This window comes from Vulpes lagopus, chromosome 21 (assembly GCF_018345385.1).
Source record: "Vulpes lagopus strain Blue_001 chromosome 21, ASM1834538v1, whole genome shotgun sequence".
Classification (NCBI taxonomy): domain Eukaryota; kingdom Metazoa; phylum Chordata; class Mammalia; order Carnivora; family Canidae; genus Vulpes; species Vulpes lagopus.
In genome coordinates, this window is record NC_054844.1 from 23,748,307 (window position 1) to 23,775,713 (window position 27,407).

General features: G+C 37.6%; 1 protein-coding gene across 12 annotated transcripts in view; it reads right to left on the reverse strand.

The window, feature by feature from the left end:
- Positions 1-27,407, reverse strand: part of LMNTD1 (lamin tail domain containing 1) — a 443,243-nt gene that overhangs the window by 137,314 nt on the left and 278,522 nt on the right. Inside the window, exon 1 of one of the 12 annotated variants that reach the window (XM_041736425.1) lies at positions 22,636-22,678. The exons of the other annotated variants lie outside the window; for them this stretch is intronic. The gene's annotated coding sequence lies outside the window, so the exon portion shown is untranslated. Of the gene's footprint in view, positions 1-22,635; positions 22,679-27,407 lie in introns of those variants that run through there. 12 annotated transcript variants of the gene reach the window in all.

Consider the following 27,407-nt stretch of genomic DNA (forward strand, 5'->3'; position numbering starts at 1 on the left):
GTCTCTCATGAATAAATAAAATCTTAAAAAAAAAAAAAAGCTAAAGGAGGAAAGGAATGGATTGAACAACTAGGTCAGATGTTTCTCCGAGTATAATGAAAACAGAAGGAGTGTGAAGAGGACCTAGCAATAATGAGATTCTTGATAGCCCTGACAAGAGAAAACACAGTGGACAGTTAAGCAGAAACTTGGAGTGACCAGAATGAATGAAAGCTGAGGAAGTATTCTGAAGAGGCTGCTGGGGATAACCAGAGAAATGTAGCATAGGAAATCATGAGAGTCAAGGGAAGGTTTTGGCTATTACAATTTTGGAGATTATAGAACTTGTTTGTACATTGCCTGGAATGATCCAATGCAGAGAAAGACATTGGTGGTGTAGAATAGAGGTGACGGTTAACTATGAAACAAAATATTTGGAAAGGTAAAAGTGAGTGGAATCTGAGTATGAGTGGAAGGACTGACCTCTGAAAGGAGCAGATATAATTATTCCATTTCAAAAAGAAGGAAGACAGAGAAAATAGAAGCACAGAGACTGAGAAATGAGTGGACTTAATAAAACAAAAGCATTCTTTTAGAATGGCTTAGATTTTTTCCAAGGTCTGAGCCCAAGTCATGAGCTAAGAATGAGGAGGGAGAGAGTACAGGAGGTCTGGAGGGATAGGACATATGAAATGGTTATTTCAAAGACTCCAAAGGGAGTTTTATTAAGGAAAGATAGTAAAGCCCTTTGGCACTACTGAGGGTATATTTGAGGCTTGGGATCATAAATTTAAAGTGCAACCAGCAAACAGTTGTGATATAATCTCCAGTAGGGGCAGACATAAAGAAGACGGCTAGTAGGCTCATAAAGGGTTGGGGTCTAGCCAGGCAAGTATAGGAAAAATGGGGCCAGAGAATTAAATGTGTCTTCAAGTAAATTAATTTAATAATGGATCATGAATGGTAAGTTTGGTAAAAGAGAAGCCAAGTTAGGAAAATAGTGAAGATTGTGAAAAAGTAGCAGTATCAAAGGAGGTTTTAGTAAAATTGCAACAGAGGTTCTAGAGTAGAAAGCTGAAGGGATAGATGATAGCAACCATCAGACCAAGTACTCACTTTTAGGAGTTAGACTGCCCATACATTATGACTTTGCATTTTACCACAGCCTTTTCAAAAAGACCAAAGTACCTGCTGAGCCCAGCTTGCTAGTGAAGAGCATAATTATCTGTGGCTACGATGCAGCCATGTGATTAGGGAGTTGGTAATGTGCTATTTCAGCAATGACATGGTAAAATTGTCCACATAACATTAGATCCAAATAGGGCAACATCGTGGCATAAGAAAAAGATCTTGGGCTTGCAGTCAGAGCACTCTGATTGAAGCCCTTACTGTGACATGTAGAGGCTCTACATCTTGGAGCATATTTCTTAGCAACTCTGAATCCTGGATTATCCTTTTAAACCAAGATATGGCTACCTCCTTCATAGATGTTGTTATACACATTAAGAAGGACAATAATATGTAAAGTGCCTGGAAATAATAGGTTCTCACTAAATATTAATTACTGTGAAAATAAGAAGTCATATTCCTACTGCTACATGGCAGCTGTGAATCCATTTTGGAAGCTTGTGCTCTGGGTATAGGTGTGGAAGGCATGTGTCAACCAGAAGGGTAAAGAAAGGATTCTCCATATAGGGCCATCATGCTTGAGGGTGAAACCTGGGTTGATTATTGCATTATATTTAATAATTTTGATGATAGAAATGAAGATCTAATTTTGACAACTGACATTTTAGAGGTCAGACATAAAATCACAATACCTAGATTAACATTTTTTAGTAAATGAAGAACACTAACCTTGGAGACATAGTAGTGTGCTGGATGGTGCGGAGTGACAGCAAGAGCCAACCAGGTATTTGAAGACATTGTGTGGCAATTGTATTGCTATGTTTCTACACGGGCTCTGAAATCATCCTAGTCTTTGCCTCCCTTTGAGTTCCCTCTTACCTTCCACAGCCTTTTCCAGTTGCTCTGTGCTCTTATCTGCCCCTAATTTGTCATTTAATTGTTCCATCTTTCCAGATCCATCTAGGTTATAGGATTTAATCTCCTTTAAAAAAAAAAAAGATTTTATTTATTTGAGAGAGAATTTACATGAGTTGGGGGAGGGGGAGAGGCAGAGGGAGAAACAGACTCCCTGCTGGGCTCAATCCCAGGACCCTGAGATCATGACCTGAGCCAAAGGCAGATGCATAACCAACTGAGCCACCCAGACGCCCCTCTAACCTCTCTTTTAAATGGTCTTCCTCTTTCCTCTCAACAGACTGCCAGTACTCAACCTGTCCCCTCAATCTTTTGTTTTAAACTTGTAATTTTCTCAAAGCCTCTTAGAGTGCAGCTGGGTTGAAACTGGTGATGTCTGCCATTCATATGTGTTAACCCAAAGCCCCTGGTTTTTCAATGCTCCCTGGCTTTGATTATTTAATGAGGAAAAACTAGACTGAAAATATGCAGGAAAAAACATCAACCACATTTCAGAGAGAGATCATCACTAACTCAACAGGTGGCCAAAACAAAATTCCAATAGTAGCAAGCTGCAAATATTTTCAAATATAATGTCCTGGTGATCTTAGAAAATCCCTATAAAGTAAGTGAGGATCTACTAGGGCTTGAAAAGTTTAAGTGAAATCCACTTTTTCATAGAAATTTTGCTTTTAGACTAAGTATCTGCATTTTAATCTTTAAACTTTACAACTCAAGTAATAAAACTTTTCCATAACATGTATCTTTTACATATGAAAGGTAGTTGATATACCTTGTCTAAAACCCATCAACTAAAGAAACAAGAAAAAGGAAGCATACTTTTTTTTTTTTAAGGATTTTATTTATTTATTCATGAGAGACACAAAGAGAGAGAAAGAGAGAGGCAGAGACACAGGCAGAGGGAGAAGCAGGCTCCATGCAGGGAGCCTGATGTGGGACTGGATCCGGGTCTCCAAGATCACGCCCCGGGCTGAAGGCGGCGCTAAACCACTGGGCCACCAGGGCTGCCCAAGGGGGCATACTCTTAAAATGCCTTTCCTAGTATTCTGGAATGAGACTAATTTGGATTTTCTTCTTGTAATTCTCAAATGTTTACAGTGAGCTTTTTTAAGATGGTGGAATAGGGTTTTGATGACATTATACATTACAGATTGGTTGTTCCATAAAAATAATAAATATTTTTTTACAGAATTTCTACAATTCCACACAAACTATTTTGGAAATAGCTAAAATGTAAGTACAAAAGAATATGCGTAGTTAAACCTGTGACAGAGGGGCTGTGTCCATCTTTTTCACTCCTTTATTCCACACACATTGCATAGTTCCTCATACTCACCAGTTGAATGAATGAATAAATCAATCAATTTTATCATCTCCAGACTTTCCATTATTACATACTAAAAAGGCACTTATTATTATTTTAAACAAATTTATTTCATTTAAAGTCTTGAAATTGGGTAAACTCTCCAGTTGACTTTCTATTAATTCTCTCAATTGACTCTTAGACCCTGGTAAAAATGGACAATTTCATAGCACCTGTCAAGTAATTTTGAAAATTAGTAAAAGTAATCTTTAGGACAAATCTGAGGATGTTTTATCTTTTATGTCTTCTATTTTTTCCCCCTTTTGGCCTGCTATATTATTACATTACTATTACTAGAAGATTATTTGATTATTCAAGACAGCGAATGTAGTTTTTAAAAGATACAAAAATTTATTTTCACAATAAAAGTAATGCATATATATTGGAGAAATTTAGAGACCTTTAGATACCTCAATTTATACTTTAATGTCTTTCTTGTGTTTATTTTATACATGCATGTTTATTTCTACAATCCTAGGATCATACTATATATACCTCTTCAAAATCATTTTTCACTTCACTGTAGACTGTATTATGTTTTGCTTAAAAATAACATTTCAACTCATGTAATTTTCATTATCTTGGAGGTGTCATCTCCATATTCATGAAAAAATACTGTTCTTTCTTATCAGTGGTGATGACAAATATAACTACTTTCTAAAGTGTCAGGTGTTATAGAGCAGCAAGGAAATGAGGTAAGCTAGTTAATTACCTGATGGGAAAAATCCAGAATTTATTTCTCATTTACAAAATAGTCTGGACTCTGGAAATGCCAGTGCTGCTTACTCTTGCTGGCTGTTGAATGTAGCTCCACCCAGGCTTTAGCCTTTATATTCAGACCTGGAAATCTGGCACACAAAGTCATAGTAACAGCTCAGGCAGCCAGGTTTCCTTAGCTACACGTTAGTGAAGGGACAGGATGGCTGGCCTGAAATTCCTGCTACTGTAGGCTTAGTGAGGCCACTTGGAACGCACAGCACGAAGTCGGATGGTGCTCCTACATTGCTAGAGGGGCAGTCACCTTAAAAGTAAGTCAGCCCACGAGCTTACTGATCTCATGCCCTGGCAGGGCTCTAATAAGCTTTTATATGTTTTATGGCATCTTATCTACTTGATAAGTCAGTTTAATCATACAGAAAAAAATTTTTTTATTCTACCTTCTGTGAATTAGTCTGCAAGCAAAGGACTTCTGATTGTTATTTCCCTAAGTAAATTGTTTTCACATTACATATTAGGTTAATGAGTGCAATGGTCATTATAATGATATGTGTGTGTGCCTTGGGGGTTATTCTTTATCTTCCTATAATACATGCTGCATTTACTGATTTCCTATTTCACTTGATAAATACATACCAGGCACTGTGCTAAGAACTGAGGAATATTTGGAAGAACTCAATAACCTCCCTAACAGACCTCATATTCTAAAGCTGTGCTGTCCAATATTGTAGGCATTTAGCCACATGTGGCTATTTAAATTTAAATTTTAAATTAAAATTAAAAATGAAAACTTTAATTTCTTAGTCACATCAACCACATTTCAAGTGCTTGGTAGCCACACATAGCTAGTAGCTACCATACTGGACAGCACAGAGAGAGAGAGATTTCTGTCATTATATGAAGTTCAATTGGACAGTGCCAGTGGAGACACTGAAAGAATATCAAGGCTGTTAATAAATTATGTTTCTGTACCTGTCATATTAGATCCATCCTTCAAAACATTTTGATGACTCTCTCTGTGATGGTTTTATAATTATAGAAATAACTGTATGGAAACTTAGAGATTTAGAAAGAGGGTAATGACTAACATATGCTCATTGTTCAGGCAATTTATCTTCAAGTCTTTTATAAATGTATGCTACTGCAGTAAACATCTTTGAGCAAAAATACCAATATAGGCATTTGTATTTATAAAATAATTAACATGTCCTACTTTCAGCTAATATTTCAAAGCACAGTATATATTTAGAGCTCATTAATGATAATTGCTATAAATTCACATTTCAAATAACCATTTTTTAAAATTTAAATTCAATTAGCCAACATATAATACATCATTAGTTTTAGATTTAGTGTTCAATAATTTGCCAGTTGTATATAACACCCAGTGCTCATCACATCATGTGCCCTTCTTAATGTCCATTATCCAATTACTCCATCCCTCCACCCACCTCCACTCCAGCAACCCTCCGTTTGTTTCCTATAGTTAAGAGTCTTGTAGGGTCTTTCTTTCTCTCTGATGACTTCTCATTCAGTTTTCCCTCCCTTCCCCTATGATCCTCTGCTCTTTTTCTTATATTCCACATATGAGTGAAATGATATAACTGTCTTTCTCTGATTGACTTATCTCACTCAGCATAATACTCTCCAGTTCTATTCATGTCAATGTAAATGGTAAGTATTCATCCTTTTTTATGGCTGAGTAATATTCCATTGTAGATACATACCACATCTTTATCCATTCATCTGTCAATGGACATCTCGGCTCTTTTCAGTTTGGCTACTGAGGACCTTGCTGCTATGAACACTGCATGCAGGTGCCCCTTTGGATCACTACATTTGTACCTTTGGGGTAAACATCTAGTAATGCATTTGGTGGGTCATAGGTAGCTCTATTTTTAGCTTCTTGAGGAACCTCCATATTATTTTCTAGAATAGCTGTACCAGTTTGCATTCCCACAAACAATCTAAGTGGGTTCTCCTTTTTCTGCATTCTCGCCAACATTTGTTGTTTCCTGTCTTGTTCATTTTAGCCATTCTGACAGGTGTGATGTGGTATCTCATTGTGATTTTGATTTGTATTTCCCTGATGGCAAGGGATGTGGAGCATTTTTTCATGTGTCTGTTGGCCATTTGTATGTCTTCTTTGGAGAAATGTCTGTTCATGTCTTCTGCCTATTTCTTGACTGGATTTTTTTTTTTATTTTTGGGTGTTGAGTTTGATACATTATTTATAGATTTTGGATACTAGCCCTTTTATCTGGTAAGACATTTGCAGATATCTTCTCCCAATCTGTAAGTTGCCTTTTAGTTTTGTTGACTGTTTCCTTTGTTGTGCAGAATCTTTTTATCTTGATGAAGTCCCAATAGTTCATATTTGCATTTGTTTCTCTCGCCTTTGGAGACATGTCTAACAAGAAATTGCTGTGGCTGATCATGGATATTGCTGCCTGTGTTCTCCTCTAGGATTTTGATGCATTTCTGTCTTACATTTAGGTCTTTCATCTATGTTGAATTTATCTTTGTGTATGATGTAAGAGAATGATCCGGTTTCATTTTTCTGCATGTGGCTGTCCAATTTTCTCAACACCATTTATTGAAGAGACTGTCTTTTTTCCATGGGATATTCTTCCTGTCTTATAGATTAGTTGACCATAGAGCTGAGGGTCCATTTCTGGGTTCTCTATTCTGTTCCATTGATTGATGTGTCTGTTTTTGTGCCAGTACCACACTGTCTTGATGATTACAACTTGTAATATAGCTTGAAGTCTGGCATTTTGATGCCACCAGCTTTTTGAACATTCTTCTGGCTTTTCAGGGTCTTTTCTGGTTCCATACAAATTTTAGGATTATTTGTTCCAGCTCTGCAAAAAAAAGGTGTGTGTGTGTTGCCAGGGGTGGGGGGGGTGATTACAGACCAATATCCCAGATGAACATGGCCAAAATTCTCACCAAGATACTAGCCAATAGGATCCAGCAGTTCAAATAATCTTAATGATGATTTTGAATTTCAGGGGATAACTTCTTGTCATATCCAATTATATCATAATTGTAATTTAACAATGTAGGTGAAAAAGAGTTTTTTTTTTCTGGAGTAGAAGTGTCCATTCTGCAATTTTCCTCCTCACTTGCATTTGCATATTATCTTCTACTACCATTTGTTTGCAGGCCTCTTTTTAAGCCATGTGTCCATTTTGTTGAGGATAAGCTTAGTGAATACTAGAAAAGATGATTTGTAATTTCAATTAACACATCAGCTGCAACAGTTTGTAACAGGGCTTCATTGAAGAACCAAGGTGTGTACTGCAGTCAACCATGAACTCCCACTGTTCCTCCAGCTGTCTCACACTCTGCTGTCCTAACATGGATCAAGTGAGGGTATGATTATCAACACTTACTAAGTATTAGGAAATCTTATTTCTCTTTTTTGTGATAAAACTATAAATACTAGTTCTAACATTTTCTTCCCTCATTCCAATGGATTATGTCATCTCATGGGGTGTAAAACCTTGCTTAGGAGGCTACTCATTTAGACTATAGTGGAATGTTTTCAATCCCTTCATGTAATTTATGAATGGTATTCTATTGGCATCAGTTTTATCTAAAATTATGTTATGTTTAATTTATAACTCACCAAAATTTTAATAGCTTAACAGTTTATACGATACCAAAAGATTTTTATTTATTTTTATTTTTATTTTTATTTTAAAAAATATTTTATTTATTTTATTTGAGAGAGAGTGAATGTGAGACAGAGCATGAGCAGGAGGGGAGGGGTAGAAGGAGAGGGAGAAGCAGACTCCACAGGAAGCCTGATGTGGGGCTCCATCCCAGGACCCTAGGATCATAACCTGAGCCGAAGGCAGACACTTAATCAACTGAACCACCCAGGTGTCCCCAAAAGATTTTTTTTTTTTTTTTTTTTCCCAAAAGATTTTTAAACACAAAAAAGCATGCCTGGGATCTTATATACTTGGTCTACCTACAAATTTGATTATTAGCTTCCCAGCAGCCAGTGTAAATCAGAAAGTATGCACCCCAATAGAATGACCTCCATTTTACATTAGAACAAGTGTAGGCTTAAGAAAGTTTAAATAATTTTTCCAAGTTTTTCTAGCTTGTTGGTGGCAGACAAAAATGTGAATTCAGTTCTACCTAATCCCCCAGCTATTTCTTTTGGAATAAGGCAAGTTATAAATACATCTAGTTTTTAAGTGGGGCTAGTACTACTCATCATATAAATTCTTATAAGAAAAAAAAAATAAATTCTTATAAGAACTAAATTAGATAGCATGTTAGTTTCTGAGGGTTGCTATAATGGAGCAACACAAACTGGGTGGCTCTAAACAACAGTTCACAGTCTTACAGCCTGGAGGCTAGAAGTCCCAAATGAAGGTGTCAGCAAGGTTGGTTCCTTCTGAGGATTCTCAGTGAGAATCTATTCCACGTGTCTTTTAGCTTCTAGTGACAGCCAGCAATCTCTGGTGTTTTTAGCTTATAGACACCTCCCCTTCAATCCCAACCTCTATTTTCACATTGTATTCTTCATGAGTCTCTTCTCTTCTTCTTTTAAGAACCCCAGTGATATTGGATTAAGGGCCCACCATATTCCAGTATGAACTCATCTTAAACTAATGATATCTGTAGCAACCCTTTTTTTCAAATAAGGTCACATTCTGAGGTAGTGGGGGTCAGAACTTCGACATATCTTTTTGGAAATCACAATTCAACTCATAGCAGACACTATATATAAAATACTCCCTGCCATGTCTGGCACATGGTGAGTTTTCAACACATATGAGTTTCCTTTGCCCTCTACTAGATTGAACTTCTTAAGTGCAAGGACTTTGTCTTGTTCCTTTCTGTGGTCTCAATACCTTGCACACATTGTAGATATTCATTAACAATTTTAATAAATGGCAAACCAAAATCTAAAAGACATGGCGATGGGCAACATAATGCCTCGAGTCCTGCAAGAGCAGGTCAGGTGTTTGTGAACATTTTGTGGCAAAGTATCATGTTTTTAAATGGGTTTTAAAGCCATACTAGTTTCTACCTCCCTCTCAGTTCCCTCTTATCTCCCACAGCCCTTCCCACTTGCTCTGGCTTCTCTCCTGCCCCTAATCTGTTGTTTGATTATTCTGTCTTAGACTCATCTTGGTTTGTAGCATCTAATCTCCCTTTTAGATAATTCTACTTTCCTGTTAATGGACTGGCCCATGGATCTTTTCTTTACTTGTGATTTTTTTTTTTCCAAAGCTCTCTGAAGGGGCTGCTGGGTCGAGAGTAGTTATGTCTGTCAACTATATATATTAACCCAAAGGTGTTTTTCATACTTTCCTTACTTATTATAGGAAGAAAAAGTAGGCTGGAAATATGCAGCCTATCATATTTCAGAGAAATACCACACAAAGCAAATTTTCAGAGCTTATATATCATAAAACATTGTATACTATAGTACAGACTGATGTGAGTGGAAAGTTAGAATCTAAAATTAGTCTATCTTCAATTCTACCACTTTCATTATTTTCAGTTATAAACAACCACCAAGTATAGAAGATAATCTCTTGTAATTAATAGATAAGTTTTGTTTGTAATCATAAAACTAAAAATCTACCTTAGCACTGACTGTATTTATATATAAATGGATAACACTTGCAAATGATTAGAGTATGTAGATAAACTTTCCCATTATAATTTTCTTTTTTTTTTTTTTAAGATTTATTTATTTATTTGACAGGGTAAGGGTGAGGAGCAGAGGGAGAAGGAGAGAAAGAATCTTTTTTTTAAAAAAAATTATTTATTTATTTATTCATGAGAGACAGAGAGAGAGAGAGAGGCAAAGATATAAGCAGAGGGAGAAGCAGGCTCCACACAGGAAGCCCGTTGTGAGACTCGATCCCAGGGCTCCGGAATCATGCCCTGAGCCAAAGGCAGACGCTCAACCACTGAGCCACCCAGGTGTTCCAGAGAGGGAGAATCTTAAGCAGACTTCCTGTTGAGCATGAGCTCCATCTCACAACCCTGAGATCAAGACCTGAACCAAAATCCAGTCGAATGCTTAACCACCTGAGCCACCCAGGAGCCCTCCCATTATAATTTTCATACAACACACTTACTTATGAAATTTCTTCTGTTTAATGGAACTACTGAACTCCTCAATTTGTGAAACCCCAAGTGAAAAAAATTGTTGAATTACCTATTTTCATTAAAATAAATGTAATGAATATAGTTGGAAAGCGATACTCTGATATATAGAAAAGCAACTAAGTAGAGCAATGATTTTCCAAGTTAAATATGTTATCTTCTGATGACATAAGTTTTGATGACATGACTTATGATGACATGACTTATGATGACATAACTTATGATGACATAAGTTTTTCATTCTTTAAAATCCTTTCATAAGTGGTGCACCTGGCTGGCTCAGTTGGTCGAACACCCAACTTGATTCGGCTCAGGTCATGATCTCAGGGTCCTGGGATGGAACTCTGTGCTCAGCGGGGAGTCTGCTTAAGATTCTCTCTCTTCCTCTCCCTCTGCCCCTCCCCCAACTTGTGCTCATGCTCTCTCTCCCTCAAACAAATAAATAAGTCTTCTTTAAAAAAATCCTTTCATAAGTGTGTATGTGCCCTCTTTTTTCCCCATGGAGTCAAATCTTAAATCACTCATAAACAAGGTGCTAGGCAGCCCCGGTGGCTCAGCAGTTTAGCACCACCTTCAGCCGGGGGTGTGGTCCTGGAGACCCGGGATGGAGTCCCACGTTGGGCTCCCTGCATGGAGCCTGCTTCTCCTTCTGCCTGTGTCTCTGCCACTCTCTCTGTCTGTCTCTCATGAATAAATAAAAACAAAAAAACAAAAAACAAAACAAACAAACAAAAAAAACCTAGGTGCTTATTCTAGTTTGGACACCAATTTGCAGGGAGAAATGGACCTTGGCTAGTCACTTGATCTCTTCAGGGCCTCTCTTGACTTGTCTATTAAGGGCACTGAAATATATTATTTTTAGGTCCCTTCCAACTCTGTAGTCTCAGATTCTATAAACAGATAAGTAGTTTTAAATTATATTGTTCGTCTCCCTACCGAAAGTTATTTTTTAAGCAAAATGAAGCTTACACATTTTTAAATGGCCAATAAATCAGGTTTGTATTCAAAAATAAATAAAATCCAATCCACAAATTGACCCATACAAATAATTATAAGAGAGAAGCATGCTAGGCATGGACCCCTGATAAGGTTTCTACATGGTGCCTTTATAAATCCTGCACTGATTTCTTAACTAAATGAGGTCCTTCAGGTTATGCTGTGATTTTCAATATTATGAGAGCAAAGGACATATTCAGTGAATTTCCATGGTTGATTCTGCTCAAATCATTTTGCATATACAGCAAGCTGAATCTATTTAAGGACAAAAATCCATTCACCAAAGTCACCTTCACAAATTTTAGCAAATGTGTAACTTAAAGCAGTGCTTACAATATACTAGATTGATTAGAAATAAAAAAAAGACACCTTGAAACTGCATTTAATTTTGAACTAAATTTACAAGGCGGTATATGAGACTGAGAATGCCTTTTTCCATGCTGATTGCATCAAGTGATTTGAACAAAGTAGCAAAAGGGGTCGTTAGCCCCTAAAGGAGCAATTAGGTAAAAGTGCTGTACTTTACCCACTGTGTAATGTATGATGTTTCTGGAAGGGTTTCCGTCCATGTCAAACCGATCAAAATAATAAATTTTTCTTAAAGGGAAACTAACACAATTCAATACTCTAGCTAGCTAGCCAACTAGCTATCTTCTTACCTACCTATCTTTGTATCATCTGTATCTAAAGTTCCCTTCCTATAGGAAGACTTTGGCAAATACTTTGGCAAATCGAACTATTGCTATATTGGGCAATATAGAGATTACATCTTGCTTCAAAAATAGTTTTTTAATGCTGATGAAAATACAAGTTTATATAACTTTCAAAATCTGTGACCTGGATTCTTTGTGTCTTCTTCTTCTTCTTCTTTTTTTTTTTTTTTTTAACATCAGGCAGCTTTTTCAATGAAATAGTTCTAAACATACTAAACTTTTTATACATGTGAAAACACTCCTATCATCTGAAAAGCATAATACATACTTCAAAATTACTAGTAATCCCACCAAGCTAGAAGGACAGCATTCCAGACGCTGGAAATTTCCTTCTAAAGGGACTCTAAAGTCTCTGCAATTGAGAATTAAGAAGATGACATGTGGTGAGATAATTGATAGTGAAACCACTCATTTTAGTATATTGACTTTGAAAAGAAAGAGATCATTAGAAACTAAAAAAGCAATAGGTAAAAATTATTCTCCAAAATAGGATGTATTTGTGCCTATCGAAGGTACCTGGGAAGGAGGAGATACTGCACATGCTAAAGAATGGGCAGATGTGTGAGGAAACCAGTTGTGGGAGAGCTGAGGCAATGGGTCAGCACAGGAGGCTGTGACTAACAGCCTTGGTGATGGGTTCCCCTTCCTTTGTAAGAAAATATAAAAAGGGGAGAAAGAAGGAATACAAAATGGCTATGTGTTTACCTGGATACTCTGTGAGGTACTTTAAAACATTTTATCATTTGGTCATTACAAGCACCTGGAGATAGATGATAATCCTCATTTTACAGATGCCTTTACATAATTTATCTACTTATGCCTAGATAAGTAACTTATCTAGTTATATGCCACACCAGTAATAAGTGACAAATATATCCTTTTAGGACACAAACCCATGTTCATTTCCCATTTTACTGCTTTGCCTTACACAGGAAAAGGCTGAGGAGTCAATGTAGACATACTGTGAGGGTAGAAAAAGAAATGAAGGATAAGATTGACAGTGGCTTACTTTTATCCCAGCATTAAGAGAGGATATGGAGCTGAAGGTTTAAAGAACAGATAAAAACTTTCATCTGTGACACACAGATTAGTCTGTAAAGCAGCTCTCCTTAATCTAGCTCCTATTGACTAGCTGTGACTGATTAGAATTTCGAATATCAAATCCTATTGATTTAAGTATACTTTGTCTTTATGTCTGCATAATTTTCAATTAGGAATAATTTTGGCACTGTTTTTCTGTGCCTCCATCTCTCTGTCAGCAGTTAAGAAATTCACCAGAAAACTTCAAGCACTTTGTTGATATTTTTTATAAATAATTCCATTTTAAAGCTATCAACTCTCACCCAATTTATCTGCTTTGTTCAGATCATTTTCATTGAGTTTCTTAGAGAGTGTGCAACTTACAGTAAAGTACTCTATACTTTGGCAAATCGAATCAAATCAGTGGCAACAATTATTTATTGAACATCGATATTCTTGATGTACCGTGGGCAGATTCATCTAATCATGTGAAGATGATAGAGTACACCAGGATGTTGGCTGGTAAGTAAAATAAGCACTCAGAACAATAATGGCCTGAAAGGACCTTCTGTCCTGCCAAGACTTAACTAGCTACGGGAGAGTACCAGCCAAGCAGGCGAGGCCTGGCATGTACTTCAGCCAGCTAGCAGCAGCATGAGGTCTGGACAGTGTGTCAGGTAACAGCACTAACAAGCAGAAGAGAAGGGTGTGTGCTCCAATCTGGCACACAGATGCATGAACGTGTACTGGGACCTCAGTGGCAAATGCCAGTATACAATAAGAGGAAATAAGTACTTTGGCTGTAAAAACTGACACAGCCTCCCAGAAAGTAGCCAATAGCCTAAATATGTAGTCAAAAGTGGTGTGGTCATATCAAGTTCTAGTTCAGCCTAGACAGATACCCAAAGGAACACCGAAGCAATGAGAATCCAGATTTCAGGGAGTAGGGACCCATAAAGTCAGGTGAAAAGCAGCGTTGTGGGACCAAGTGATTAGTCTCCTTGAAGACTTAAACAATGCAACAAGGCTGAGCAAAAATGAGCAGGGTGACAAGGCCCAGCTAGCCAACTGAGCTGAAGTAGAAGGAAGGACTTCAGCACACTTATGTGTTCAACAAAAGTCCAAGGCATAAACACAGTTGTACAGAATGGACCAGTATGGCACAGGTAGGCCAGTATGGCACAAGTAGGGCAGAGATCATTCCCAGATTTCTGGATCTCTTGTCTATATCTACAAGACTAATTCCAGACCTTATCTGCTTAGGTTGAAGTGGGAGGAGTAGGAGAGAACAAATGCTTCCCTCTGTCCTGGTTTGACTGGTATTGGTACTACGCCAGACTGAACTTTAAGGGAAAATGCTTCCATGAGTACAAAGGAGGGGGGTGAGGAATGTGCAGCAGATGGAAGTCAAATAGCTTCTGCCTAATTTCATGCTTCCTGTTAGGTATAAGTCAGCAAGGATAACAGCCTGCAGGCAGAGCCCGACCAGGACTGGGACACACACTGAGTTACTGGGATCAGAGACTGTAAAAGTTTCCTCAGTTCAGGGGCCTAGGCAGAGGTGGGAGACATCATGCCAGGTCAGTGACCATGACACTGACTGAGATCACCTTTCATGGTGACCCTTCAAAGCTTGGGGTCATAGAACGAAGTAAGGGTGGAACATTGGAGATGCCAGTGCACTGGCCAGGAAGTGCCCAGAAGAGCATGCTAAGCAGGACCATTCTGCATTCCTCATTCCAGTTCTTTCTTGGGGCTCAGTAAGCCTTGGTTGGTTAGTCCATCTCTGTACCTGATTGTTGCTTATGGATCTCTGGAAGCTACTTCAAAATATTTTAGCTTATTTACTTTTGAATTTCCACCAAAAGCTTTTTTGATAAGCAATAAACATTTTTAAATTTTTAAATTGAATGATTTTTAAAATTAAACGTTTTCCAAGTGCTTACTATGTACAAATCATTTACCTTCAATGTGCTCTCCATGAAAAGAAAGATCTTGACCTGCTTACTTCCATACATTTTCAACCAATAACATTTGAACACTTATATAATCCATCTCTTTATCCATTACATTTCTCTTCCCCAAATGGAACATGCTTCCATGTAAAGATTAACCATCTTTACCAACCTGACCAAAAGAAAAAATAAATCAGCCTGGAGAGTTTTGGGGCTTTATCAAAGCAAATTTCTGTTTTCAGAAATCTCTGCTTTTATTTGCCACACAGAGGAAATCCAAGCTGGTCTGTATAGCAATTTCTCGGGAATCTCTATTTTCTGGGAAATCTTGATGTGATTTGATTCAAGAGTCCCTAAAGGGTGGAAGGACAAAGGTATTGATAGTGTATTTCAAATTCTTCCTTGATTCAGAGAAGCTGCTTTATACCAGTGCACTGTCCAGGAAGAAACTTTTCTAACTGCTCTCTTCTTCACCCCTAGCCTTCACCACAAATTTGCATGCACACACACACATGCATGTAAATGAGAACAATTTTTTGTTAAAAATGTAAGGCCACAATGACTCTGTCACTTACATCTAATCAAACAGAATCATGGGCAAGGATGTAGGAAAACAAGAAATGACATAGTGTGTCAAGATGACCTGACCAAAATAATACAAACTGATAAACTATTGAAGGCAGACAAGTATTTTAAAAGTCAAAGTAAAACCTTGCTCTTCTAAGAACTAAATGGCAGCTAAAAAAAAAATAGCTGAGACTTGGTCTGGATTCTGGAATGTGAACAAATAAGAAAGGCGAATGAGCCCATAAACAGGTTTGGCTGAAAGTTAAGGAAAACAAAAAGAACTTGAAAGAGGCAGATCAATGCTGTAAACCTGTAAGCAAGCACAGGACATTTCTGAGATGGAAAAAATTATAATCTGCACAATCTCCACAGTCTGTACATTTCAAAATAAATTAATTATTGTAGAAAAGAAAGGAAAAATGTGGTAACTCTGCAATTTAATAAAATAAGTATCCAAATCCAAAAAAAAAAATAGTTTTACTAGCTTATTCACATTTGACTTCAATTTTCCAGGATTTAGAATGTGAATAGAAGTCACCCTTCAGAGAGGACCATATCCTAATATCCTGTATGTACACATGAGCTCTGCCACTAGTTAATTGACTGATGGGATCTTCTAACAGACCATTGCTGCCTGCTTCATACAGGTCATACTGTTAGAAGAAATGGGCTGAAACACAGTGTTTCACCACCCAGAACTTGTGCTAATGATGCCCCCCTTGCCAATTCTCTGAATTGGAAAGAACTGAAAATGCCCTAGTGTGAAGAGTATTAATGGGAGTATATGGAGGATTGAGGGTGGTAAAGAGAGAGCTGAGCCCAGAGCCTGAGCCTGACAAGCTAATGTCCAAATAGCTTTTTGCTAATATTTCATCAGAACTGCTATAGGCCTTACTTTGTCAACTGTCCACCTTGATAGGGTCCTCAAGGGGATTTGACATAATTCAGTCAATTCAGGAGTGCAAGATTAACCCAAGATTGATGATATGACCTTGGTAGTCTGAAGATTAACAAGTACTTAAAAGAAACTCCTTCCCCAAAAAACCCAAACAACCCACACAAGATCTTTAGAGGAGGAAGACAGCAGTTTGTAACCCTCAGAAATGTATCTGTACGAGGTTCTAGAATTAAGATTTCCCAAGAGTTCTGTGTGAGCACCCTGTTTTGGGTAACCCTGAGTACTGTAAAAACACAAATTTCTTTTTTTTATAAAAAAATATTTTATTTATTTATTCATAAGAGACACAAAGAGGCAGAGACCTAGGCAGAGGGAGAGGCAGGCTCTTTGCAGGAAGCCCCATGTAGGACTCGATCCCAGGACTAGGATCATGCCCCGAGCCAAAGGCAGATGCTCAACACCTGAGCCACCTAGGCGTCCCCACAGATTTATTTTTTTTAATTATTTTTTTCATTTCTTTTTTTTTTTTTAAAGATGTATTAATTATTTGAGAGAGAGTGTGTGCACCCGAGTCGGGGAGGGCAGAGGGTGAGGGAGAGAGAAAATCTCAAGCAGACTCCACTGAGCACAGAACTCAAAGTGGGGCTTGATCTTACCACTTTGAGATCATGACCTGGGCTGAAACCAAGAATTGGAGGCTTAACTGACTGAGACACCCACGTGTCCTAAAACATACATTTCTATGTTACTCCATATAGTATTTATGACGCACCTTAGAATCATTTGCAGAATATAATCTTCATTCCAGGCAAAGAAAGTAAACAGTTCAATTATAATGCATGCCAAATGTTGACAATCAGAAAAACAGTAAGTATGTTTACCATAATCATTGCAGTTGCTTTATGGCAATATGAAAATATAATGCCTACATGTTGTCCAGCAAAGTTGCCAAGTCAATGCCAGGCTCTTTATGAGACAATAAAGAATAAATACAATCTGATAAAAATACAGAAATTGTCATACTGGGTGGTCCAGTGTTCTTAGTAGCTCAGTCATCTACTGCCAGTGCAATTTGTCAGGGAAAGGAGGGCTTGGTTGTTCTCCCTAACTGTAGGGCCTTTTTCAGATTTTCTTTATCCCATGGCTGTACTTCTGTTTTGTAGGCTCCTTAGCAGGCTGTACATCCCAAACCTTTAAGCTTTTCTTAGTTGGTAGGATTGGCTCTGCCATTCACAAATCTGTTCAAAGTCTTTTCAAATCTATTTTCTTCCATTACTAACTCCCCAAATCATAAATTCTATAATAGAACTTGCTATCTGAAACTGTAAGCCAGAGAGTAAAAATTTTAAGCCTTCTTTTCTCTGTGAGAAACTACATGAAGATATCCCAAAGGTATCTTTTTTTTTTTCTTTTTGCAATCAAGCATATTTGGAAAACTAGGGAATTTACTCAAGAGAGGTGAATTGAAGGTCTAAAAAAACTGAGGGCCTCCATTAGCCATATGAAGGACCTGCAATATTTTAACTTGTTGCTCTGAGTTATTGCTCACTTTTCTCAGCAATGATTGCAGTACTTGGCAAATAGAGGCTACTATTCAGTCTATATTTACTTTTAAAAACATGACTGATGCAGTATATTCACATAATCTATGTCTATCAGACCTAGTTGCAGGTCAATTAAAATGTTAAGATTTTTTTAAATTTTTCATTATTCCCTCTTCTTTCAAAAAAATTCCTATTACTATCTTAATATGCTTTATATATATTTTTTCATAGCAGCTATTACTATCTGACATTATGTATGGGTCTATCTGTTTGGTTGTGGCCTGTCTCTCCCAGAAGAATGTGAGTCCATGATGGCAGTAATTTTGTCCATTTGTTCAAACACTGCATCAGGAGCTGGAATAGTCCTGGGTATATAGCATGAATTCAATAAGTGTTGGTTGATTGGTGAGGGAATGAATTTTCATTCATACATTATCATCAGCCTAGTATTTCCCCCCAGAAAGAGGACAAGGCCAACTGAAGGGACTCAGAATCCAGTCAGGCCAACCAAGAGGTCACAACCCAGGCACCAACAGGTCATAGATGGCACACTCTGTGCCCTGGGGGCCAAGTTTACATCCTTGGTGCTCCCCTGCTAGACATCCTTTTGCAATGCAGTTCTTATTACTGCATTTATTTTCCCTACCACACAAAAACATAAAGACATTATTTTTTTAAAATTTTTGAATAAAAAATAATAATAAATAAAACGTTCCATTTCTGGCAGGCCAGAGAAACTCTAGTCTTCATATTGATAATCTGTTGCCATAATAACAATAACAAGCTTGATTTTTTTTTAGAGAAGAAAAAAAAAACATTTTCAGTTGATCTATTGAGGGTCTCTTCGTTTTTGTTTGTATTTATTTGTGTGCATAAAAAAAAAAAAAAAAGACTATCTTATCCTTAAAAGTCTTAGTGGCCAATCATTATAACTGCCTTGATGTCTAATTTTCCCACAAAGGCTTATTTCAGGGAGGGTACTTCTCATTGGCAAGTAGGATAGCATCACCTTCATTCTATAGTCCCTTTAAGAAAGTAGTCTGCTCTATTTCCGTTTTACAGATGAGTAAAGAAAAGTATCACATTTTGGGTGATCTATGTCAGCCCAAGATGAAAACAACTGACTCAAATGATGAGAATCAAAGAAATCCAATTAGAATAAAAAGATTATTTGTAAAGCTCTGCAGAGGCTCTGGTTCTTTTTTCTTTTTCCATTTGGCTTAGTTTTCTACTGACTTCATAAAATAGAGAGTTTCAACACAGATGCCTATTTGTGAGGTGAGTAACAATGGAGAGAATGGAAGTGATTGAAGATGGGGTGAGCATTCATAAGTGTTTGGGGGAAAACTGGATTATTATTTTAGACTAAATGGTGTTTGGGAAATTATATGTAAAGCTTTGGGGGAGCGACATTTTCTGGAACATGTTTTGTATTTTAAAATGCAGGCAGATTATAATAATCAAATTTTTTTCAATATAAGTAGTATATAGCAAAAAAGAATACTAAATTACTTTTATAGTGAATAAACTTGAATAACAATGGATTTTATATCACAATCTAATGTTTATGGTTTTCTTTTTTTCAGGTTTGGTCTGCCTTTCCTGATATATTTTACATTTTTTGAGGATGTGAATCATACCTTCTTTATTTGTACCCAATGAAATGTTTATTCATTTATCAATTTCTCTAGTATATACAAAAGTAATTAGTGTTTTATTTTCCTTAAAAAATAATGTTTATTGATAAGTATTTATTTCTACTCTAAAAATAATACACATTTAGTTTAGAGAAATGGAAAATAATAAAAAATACAATAGAAATTTATTTTCCAACTTGGAAATAACTTAAACTAATAACCTTCAGTAAATTTAATTTACCTCTTCTTTCTTGTTTTATATAAAATATGTTTTAAAAAATCTAAACCACATTTGCCATTTCGCATTGTATTCAGCTTATTTCCTTTGACACAAGTTTATCATTTTCCACTTACGTGCAGTTAGCACAATATAAAAGCAAGAAATGAAAATAGAACACCTTACATTTTAAATTAGAATGATTCACAAACTCCTGCAATGTTCCTTCTAAAATGTATTTTAAAAACCACTCAGCTATTAAGAACTTCTAATGCAATAAACAGAATTGCCTGAAGCCCTGCTCTTAAGTACAAAAAGAGGATGATCTTTAGGTGTTGAGTTCTATCTCCCTGCTCTTCCTGCTTCAACTGCAGCTTGTCCTTCTGTCAAGGAGGCCCCAGTATAAGGAAATGGTGCAGAGTGGCTCAACCCCATGCCATCGTTTCATTTCAGTGATCCACACATGCAGCTCTCTGCTGTATCCCAAATATACCATCCTGACTTGCAACTTCTTTGAGCTCTTCTTTTCAAGATATCCCAGTCAGAGCCCCCATCAGAACCACCACTAGCACCATCAATGCACCAGCTCTCGCTACTATCACACCACAGCTTTTCCTGCACAGTATTAGCTTTCAGGAGTCATTTTATTTTCTGGTTGTTTTTTGTTGGTGGTGGTGGTAGTGGTGGTTTATTCATCTTGTTTTTAAAGTAAAAGCTTTGACACTCTTTAAAGTAGTGAAATGGCTGAATCACTCCTTATGAGCTATGAAAAAACATCTTCAGTTTATAGAACAAGGTGATATTTTATCCCTCCACTTTTTTTTAGAGGGGGATGGAGGAGGGACGGGGAGGGAAGGGGAGCAAGAGAGAGAGAGACAGAGAGAGAGAGAATCTCAAGCAGACTCCATGCCCAGTGTGCAGCCAGATGTGTGGCTTGATCTCACAACCCTGAGATCATGACCTGAGCCAAAGTCCAGTGTCTGATGTGTCACTGACTGAGCCACCCAGGCACATCTTTATTGCATTATTTTATTTCTAAAAGAAATAATAATTTTAAGTTTTCCAATAAATCTGAAATTTAAAAAATAAAATAGGAGTTTCTAGCTTAAAGATAAAAGAGCCGTTTGTTCTTAGGCAGTCGCCATATTGCACTGTGTAGCATACGCAATAGAAAGTGAAACACTGATCTTCCTATAGGGTGGCCCAGTATCCAATTTTGCCTGGGACTGCTCCAGGTTAGTGGTAGGTTTAGTGGCACTGAAATTCCCTGGTCCTGGTAAGCTCCTCAATCTCAGACATACCAAGATCATTGGTCACTCTGTCACTCTGAGTGTTGTCCAGTAAGATATGCTATATTTACCGGCTACTGATGTTAATGATGTTGGCAGTATTTTCTAGGGAATGAACAGTAGTTGAAACAAATCAAACTTTTACCCACTTTATGGTCTAATTTCTGTCAAATGTAGCTGTAAGATATTGAGGTCGTTCTGGGACATGTGTTTGGCCCTCTACATTTCTTATAAGACTATGTGATCTGAAAAATGTTTGTTAATTGCCTAAAGTCCATATGTTGATGCATGCATAAAATAGCAATTTGATAAAATTGTGAAGGCTTCATTTTCCATTGCCATTTTGTTTCTGGCTGTTAGTTCTGAATTGAGCCAAAGCCCAGACAATTCCAAACTTTATGTCTTTCAGATGTGATTTTTTTTTCCTCTAAGATCTTTAGCACACTGAGGTCTCTATTAAAGTTAACATTTTCCTATGGTTCTCAAGAGCAGTTTCTCTATACCAATACTAGGCATTTCTCCAGAGGCCTGAGAAAGAGTACTCTGGTAGGTAATACTGTAACTGAAGAACACACGCCATCCTTTTGCCTATCAGGAAAATAATTACCCACCGAAGAACTTCTTTTTCACTCTTTTAAAGACTTTACTAGCAATTTGACCTTGCTTCAATGCTCTTTTGCATATGCCAACACAGTGCAATATGGTCACTGCCTCTTAATTCATCCTGGAGTTCAAGACTATATGCCATGTAATTGTCAACATCCTGATGCACAAGTCATATTTTGTTAATATAAAAATTCATTACTGTTCCGCATAGGGAACAGAAACATTTTTATAACAGCTGGGGAAAAAACGTATGATTTAAGAAAAAATAAAAATATACTGACATTTCCTTTTCAGTGTGTACTAGTCTATAACTTGCACCCAGGAAACTCTACAGTGTTGATGTCATTACTTGAGCATCTGAGCATCTGGAAAATGGAAGCTCATTGTTTTTGGCAAATTTCACTCATACATTATAATGTATGGCAGTTTCATATCTCAGAATTTAACTTCATTGTAGATTGAGAGGCACTATTGCATTTATTTCCTGATAAAAATATCAGCATTTTTTAAACTCACTAAATGTTTTGAATTTAAATAGTTTAAATGGTGACTAACATAATTGCTATGGGACAATATTTTATTTTTAGAAAATATTTCAAGAACTGTATCATCACTCAGAAATTTTGGAATTTATTTTATACCTCAGATTAAAGAGCCACAACTTTAATGCCCCCATAGAAGATAAATGGAATGTTATTTTGAAATGCCATTTTAAAAAGAGCTTTCAGAGATGCATTGTAAATAACTAGATTCCTTAAAACTTATCAATTTATAAATATTATGTGAGGATTATATTGGCTCCATATAGCTTTTTGAGGGTTTGAATTTTCTCTGGAATGTTAGCGATAAATGCATAAAGAATTGTGCATTATGTCAAGTTGTAAGTAAAAAGGCAATGTAGCCTCATATGCCCTCATTAGAAGTCAGCTCTGTCAGAGACTTACTGGGCCACTTTGGACAAGTCACCAAATCTGTTTAAGCTTTGGCTTTCTCATCTGTAAAACGGGGAAGATCTTAATCAAACGAGATAACATACAAACAGCACTTAACACAATGTCTGGCAGGTCTCAAGCATTTGATAAACGATAGCTGCTATTATTAATTTCATTAATCACCAGAGATATTGGGATGCACAATGGAAACAATATTCTTTTTTTTAAATAATAAATTTATTTTTTATTGGTGTTCAATTTACCAACATACAGAATAACACCCAGTGCTCATCCCGTCAAGTGCCCCCCTCAGTGCCCATCACCCATTCACCCCCACCCCCCGCCCTCCTCCCATTCCATCACCCCTAGTTCGTGGAAACAATATTCTTAAAGCCATCTCATGCTGCTTTCTCTTCATAAAATTCTCTTCCCAAATTATGACAGCTGACCAACCAGACTTCCAGATCCATCTCAAATGTCATTTTTTTCAAGAATCCTTCTCCTCAATTTATGTGAACATTCACACTTTTACATGCACAAGTACTTATCATTTGTCTAAAGTAAAATGCCAAAATACACAAAGGTATTTAGAGTTCTTTGTGTTCTTTCCTCTTTAGGGGCAGGGGTTCTGTTTTACTTATGTTAACATTCCCCATCATCTAAATTCCCAATGTCAAGTAGGAAAGAAAAGGGAGGAATATGGGCAAGTAAAATTCCAAGCAGCATATGAAATATGCAGAGAAAGTAGTGTAAACAAAGCGGCTCATGTTCAGAAGAGGGAGGGGTGGTGACTTGTGGTTGGTGTGATAACATAATTTGTCTGGAGAAGTGGCTTTTAAGTGGACAAAAAAGGCTCAAGAGGATTTCAAAGGAGAAAAAAGGAGTGAAGGCAGTTTCATGAAGAAACAAGTGAACCAAGAAGAATATGTCAGTTTGATTGGAGCAAGGTGAGTGTGTGACTGGTGGGAGAGAACTCCAGGAAGGAAGCAGTATGATGGGGAGAACCACAAAGGGCATGCAAAGGAGGTTGGATTTATTTTGGGGTCTGTTGCCAAAAGCTGGGAGAGGAAGAAGTGACACAGAGAAGAAATGCCACTGCCCTCATCGCAACCTTTTAATTCTGAATTCATCAAAACTCAGATAACTTCATTTAATACCTCTAAAATATCTATTCCATATCCGTCTCTTCAAGATAGCCAACTATGCCATGTTACTAAGTCCTTAAAGTATGTAAGGCTAGCAGCGAACTACAGCTCTTGTCTCTGCCATAGAAAGTAAGTGTCTGCCCTTCTGGTTAAGAGCATGGGTTTGGGAGGCGAAGTCTTAGTTCTGCCAGTTAATAAAGACCGATCTCAGGAAATTACTCAACCACCCTAAGTCATAGTCTCTTCATTTCTGAAATTAGATAGTCATCGTATTAACTCATGGGGTGCTATGGAGTTTAAATGCCACATATGTAAGAGACCACAGAAATTGCTTATGTGACATTATGACTCTTCATTGCTCCATCCCATCTCCCTAGTTCATTAAATCTGTCATTTTATTTGACCTCCAACTATTAATACTGTTTTTTCCATTCTCCCATATGTTCAACGATCTGATTGGGCTCTTTCTCTATTATCAGGGACATTTCAAGAAAGGTTGATCCATTCAAAGGACTTAAGCCTGAAAAGAGAATAGTAAAGGAACTATTTATGGAAGTATGGATGGATTAGGAAAGCAAAGATGGTGGAGCACCACTGAATGGGAAATCATGATCAGCTCTAGGTTTATTTTTTATTTATTTATTTTTTTAAAAGATTTTATTTATTCATTCATAGAGACACACACACAGAGAGAGAGAGAGAGAGGCAGAGACACAGGCAGAGGGAGAAGCAGGCTCCCCACAAGAAGCCAGATGAGGGACTTGATCCAGGACCCCAGGATCACGCCCTGGGCTTCAGGCGGCGCTAAACCACTGCACCACCGGGGCTGCCCAGGTTCACGTTTAAAATGCAAGAGGGGGATCCCTGGGTGGCGCAGGGGTTTGGCGCCTACCTTTGGCCCAGGGCGCGATCCTGGAGACCCGGGATCGAATCCCACGTCGGGCTCCCGGTGCATGGAGCCTGCTTCTCCCTCTGCCTGTGTCTCTGGCTCTGTCTCTGCCTATGTCTCTGGCTCTGTCTCTCCTTCTATCTCTCAAGAATAAATAAATAAAATCTTAAAAAAAAAATAAAATGCAAGAGGGACATAGGTGTCACTGGGGTCAGGTGATAGCTAGAATTGTGGTCTGATAGGAAAGCAGCCACCCTAGAACAGCAGTAAGGCGGGAGGGAGCATAATCCAGCCTCTTTCTCCTCCTTCCTTCCAATCTTTTGCAAGTGACTCTCATTGGCTGAACCCAGTTGGAAGCAAAATAATAACAGAGCCAGGTAATGGATGCAGTCAACAGAGGTCAGTTTTCTGGGAGCAAAAGCAGGGCAGAGATGGACAGAAAACAGATGGTAGAATGTTGTTAGAGCTAGGACAAAACGTGCTATTGGATTTTGGATAAGTGGTAGAAGTGTGGGAAGGAACTGAAACATCTCAAGGGAAAAGTCCCATTACCCTCATGACAGATGAAGGAAATAAAACTCAGAGGGGTAGTGAATTGCCAAATTTTCCATCTAGAGAAAGGAAAAAGAACAGAGATTCAGATCTTTATATGGTACGCCTATGCTGTTTCCCACTACACCGTGTGGCTCTGCTCAGACTGATGGCTGAAATTATCTTGGTCTCACTTAAGCAATTTCTGCTCCAGGATAAAACAAGGATAGGAAATCATATCTTGTTTTTTGCCCCTCCTTTAGCTCTCTACTCGTTTGGTCTAAATCCATTCATTGTGGTTTTCCAACTATCTTTCAGAGTTTCTTAAAGATTAATTTTAAAAGTTGACAAAATCCAAACTGGATTCTCTTCTTTTTAGGGAGAGGTTAGGTTATAAATAAAATATGAAGGCATCTGAAAGAGAGAAATTGAGAGAGAGAGAGAGAGAGAGAGAGAGAGAGAGAGAGAGAAAGAGAGAGAGAAGGAAGGAAAGAAGAGAGGGAGGGAGGAAGAAGAGAGGAGGGGAACAGAAAAAGGGAGAGGTAAGGATAGAAGCTTTGTAAAAAAAAAAGTTTAAGGATAATTATATGTAATAGCTAAAAACTGGAGACTAACCAAATGTCTATCAACAACAGAAGAATGGAAAAACAAATTATGGAATATCCATGTAATGTACTATTATACAGGAAGGGAACTAAGACTACAAGCAACAAAAGGAATGAAACTCCTAAATCTAGTATTTTTTTTAAAGATTTTTAAAATTTATTTATTAATGAGAGACACACAGAGACAGAGGCAGAGACACACGCAGGCAGAGGGAGAAGCAGGCTCCATGCAGGGAGCCCCATGTGGGACTCAATCCTGGGACTCCGGGACCACGCCCTGAGCCAAAGGCAGCTCAACCGCTCAACCGCTGAGCCATCCAGGCGTCCCCTAGATCTAGTATTAGGAGGAAGAAGCCAGATTCCATTCATATTTCAAAAGCAGATGAAATAGCCTATGGTGTTAGAAGATAGGACAGTGGTTATTTAGGGTCTGGGAAATGACTGGAAAGGGGTTTCTGTGTTGTTAATAACTTTCTGATATTTGTCTATTTGTTTTTGTTTGTTTCATCTGAGTGGTGGTTGTACAGATGTGTTCATTTTGTGAAAATTTGTTCAGCTGCCTGTCCTTTATGATTTATGCTACTTTTTATATGCACAGTCATACGAGTTCAGATAACTAGTTGCATTAGTCAGTTTGCTACCTTAAAAAATCTATTTCCCCATATTTCTGTGGCTTACAATACAATTATCTCTTTGTGGTAGACAGAATTCTAAGAAGGTCTGAATGGTCTCTATCCCTTGGTGTTACTCATGTGATTATGTTATGTTACATGGCAAAGGGATTTTGTAAATGTAATTAAATCTATTAATTAGCTGGTTTTAAGATAGGGAGATTATCTGGGTGAACCTAACCTAATCACATGCACCCTTTGAAAGCAGACAGCTATCTCCAGCTGCTGGTCAGAGATTTGCAAGGAAGGAGATTCAATGTGTCAATGCTGGCTTGAATATGGAAAAGCCACACTGAAAAGATCTGAGAATAGCCCCCCAAGAACTGAGAGCAACCCCTAGGCAGCAGCCAACAAGAACATGGGTCTTTAGTCCTACAATTACAAGAAAATAAATTCTGCCAATGACCAGTGAGCTCAGAAGAAAATCTGAATACCAAATGAGAACCGCAGCTGATGCTCTGAGACCAGCCCCGTGAGTCCCTAAGCAGGTGATCCGATAGGGTCATGCCCAGCTATCTAACCTACGGGGGAACTGTGAAGTAAATAAATTTGTAATTTTAAGCTGTTAAGTTTGTGGTAATTTATAATGTAGCAATAGAAAATGAATGCACACTTGTTCACATTTTGTCAGCTTTATGTTGGTAGCTACTGTCTTTGCACAACTTTGCTCCATGTGTCTTTACATTCTGGGACCCATATTGAAGAAGCTTCCCTATTTGGGACATTCATAGGACAGAGGGAAAAAAGCAAGTGAATTGACAAAATACCATGATGGCTCTTAAAGGATGTAGTGTTCATCACATCTGTTTATATTCCAGTGGCCAAACTGGTCACACAGCCTTGTGCAAAGGGGCAGGATGTATAATCTCATAGAAGAGGGCAGATTGAGTAATTCTAAAACGTAATACAATCCACCACCATAAAACATTAGAACTCTTGTCTA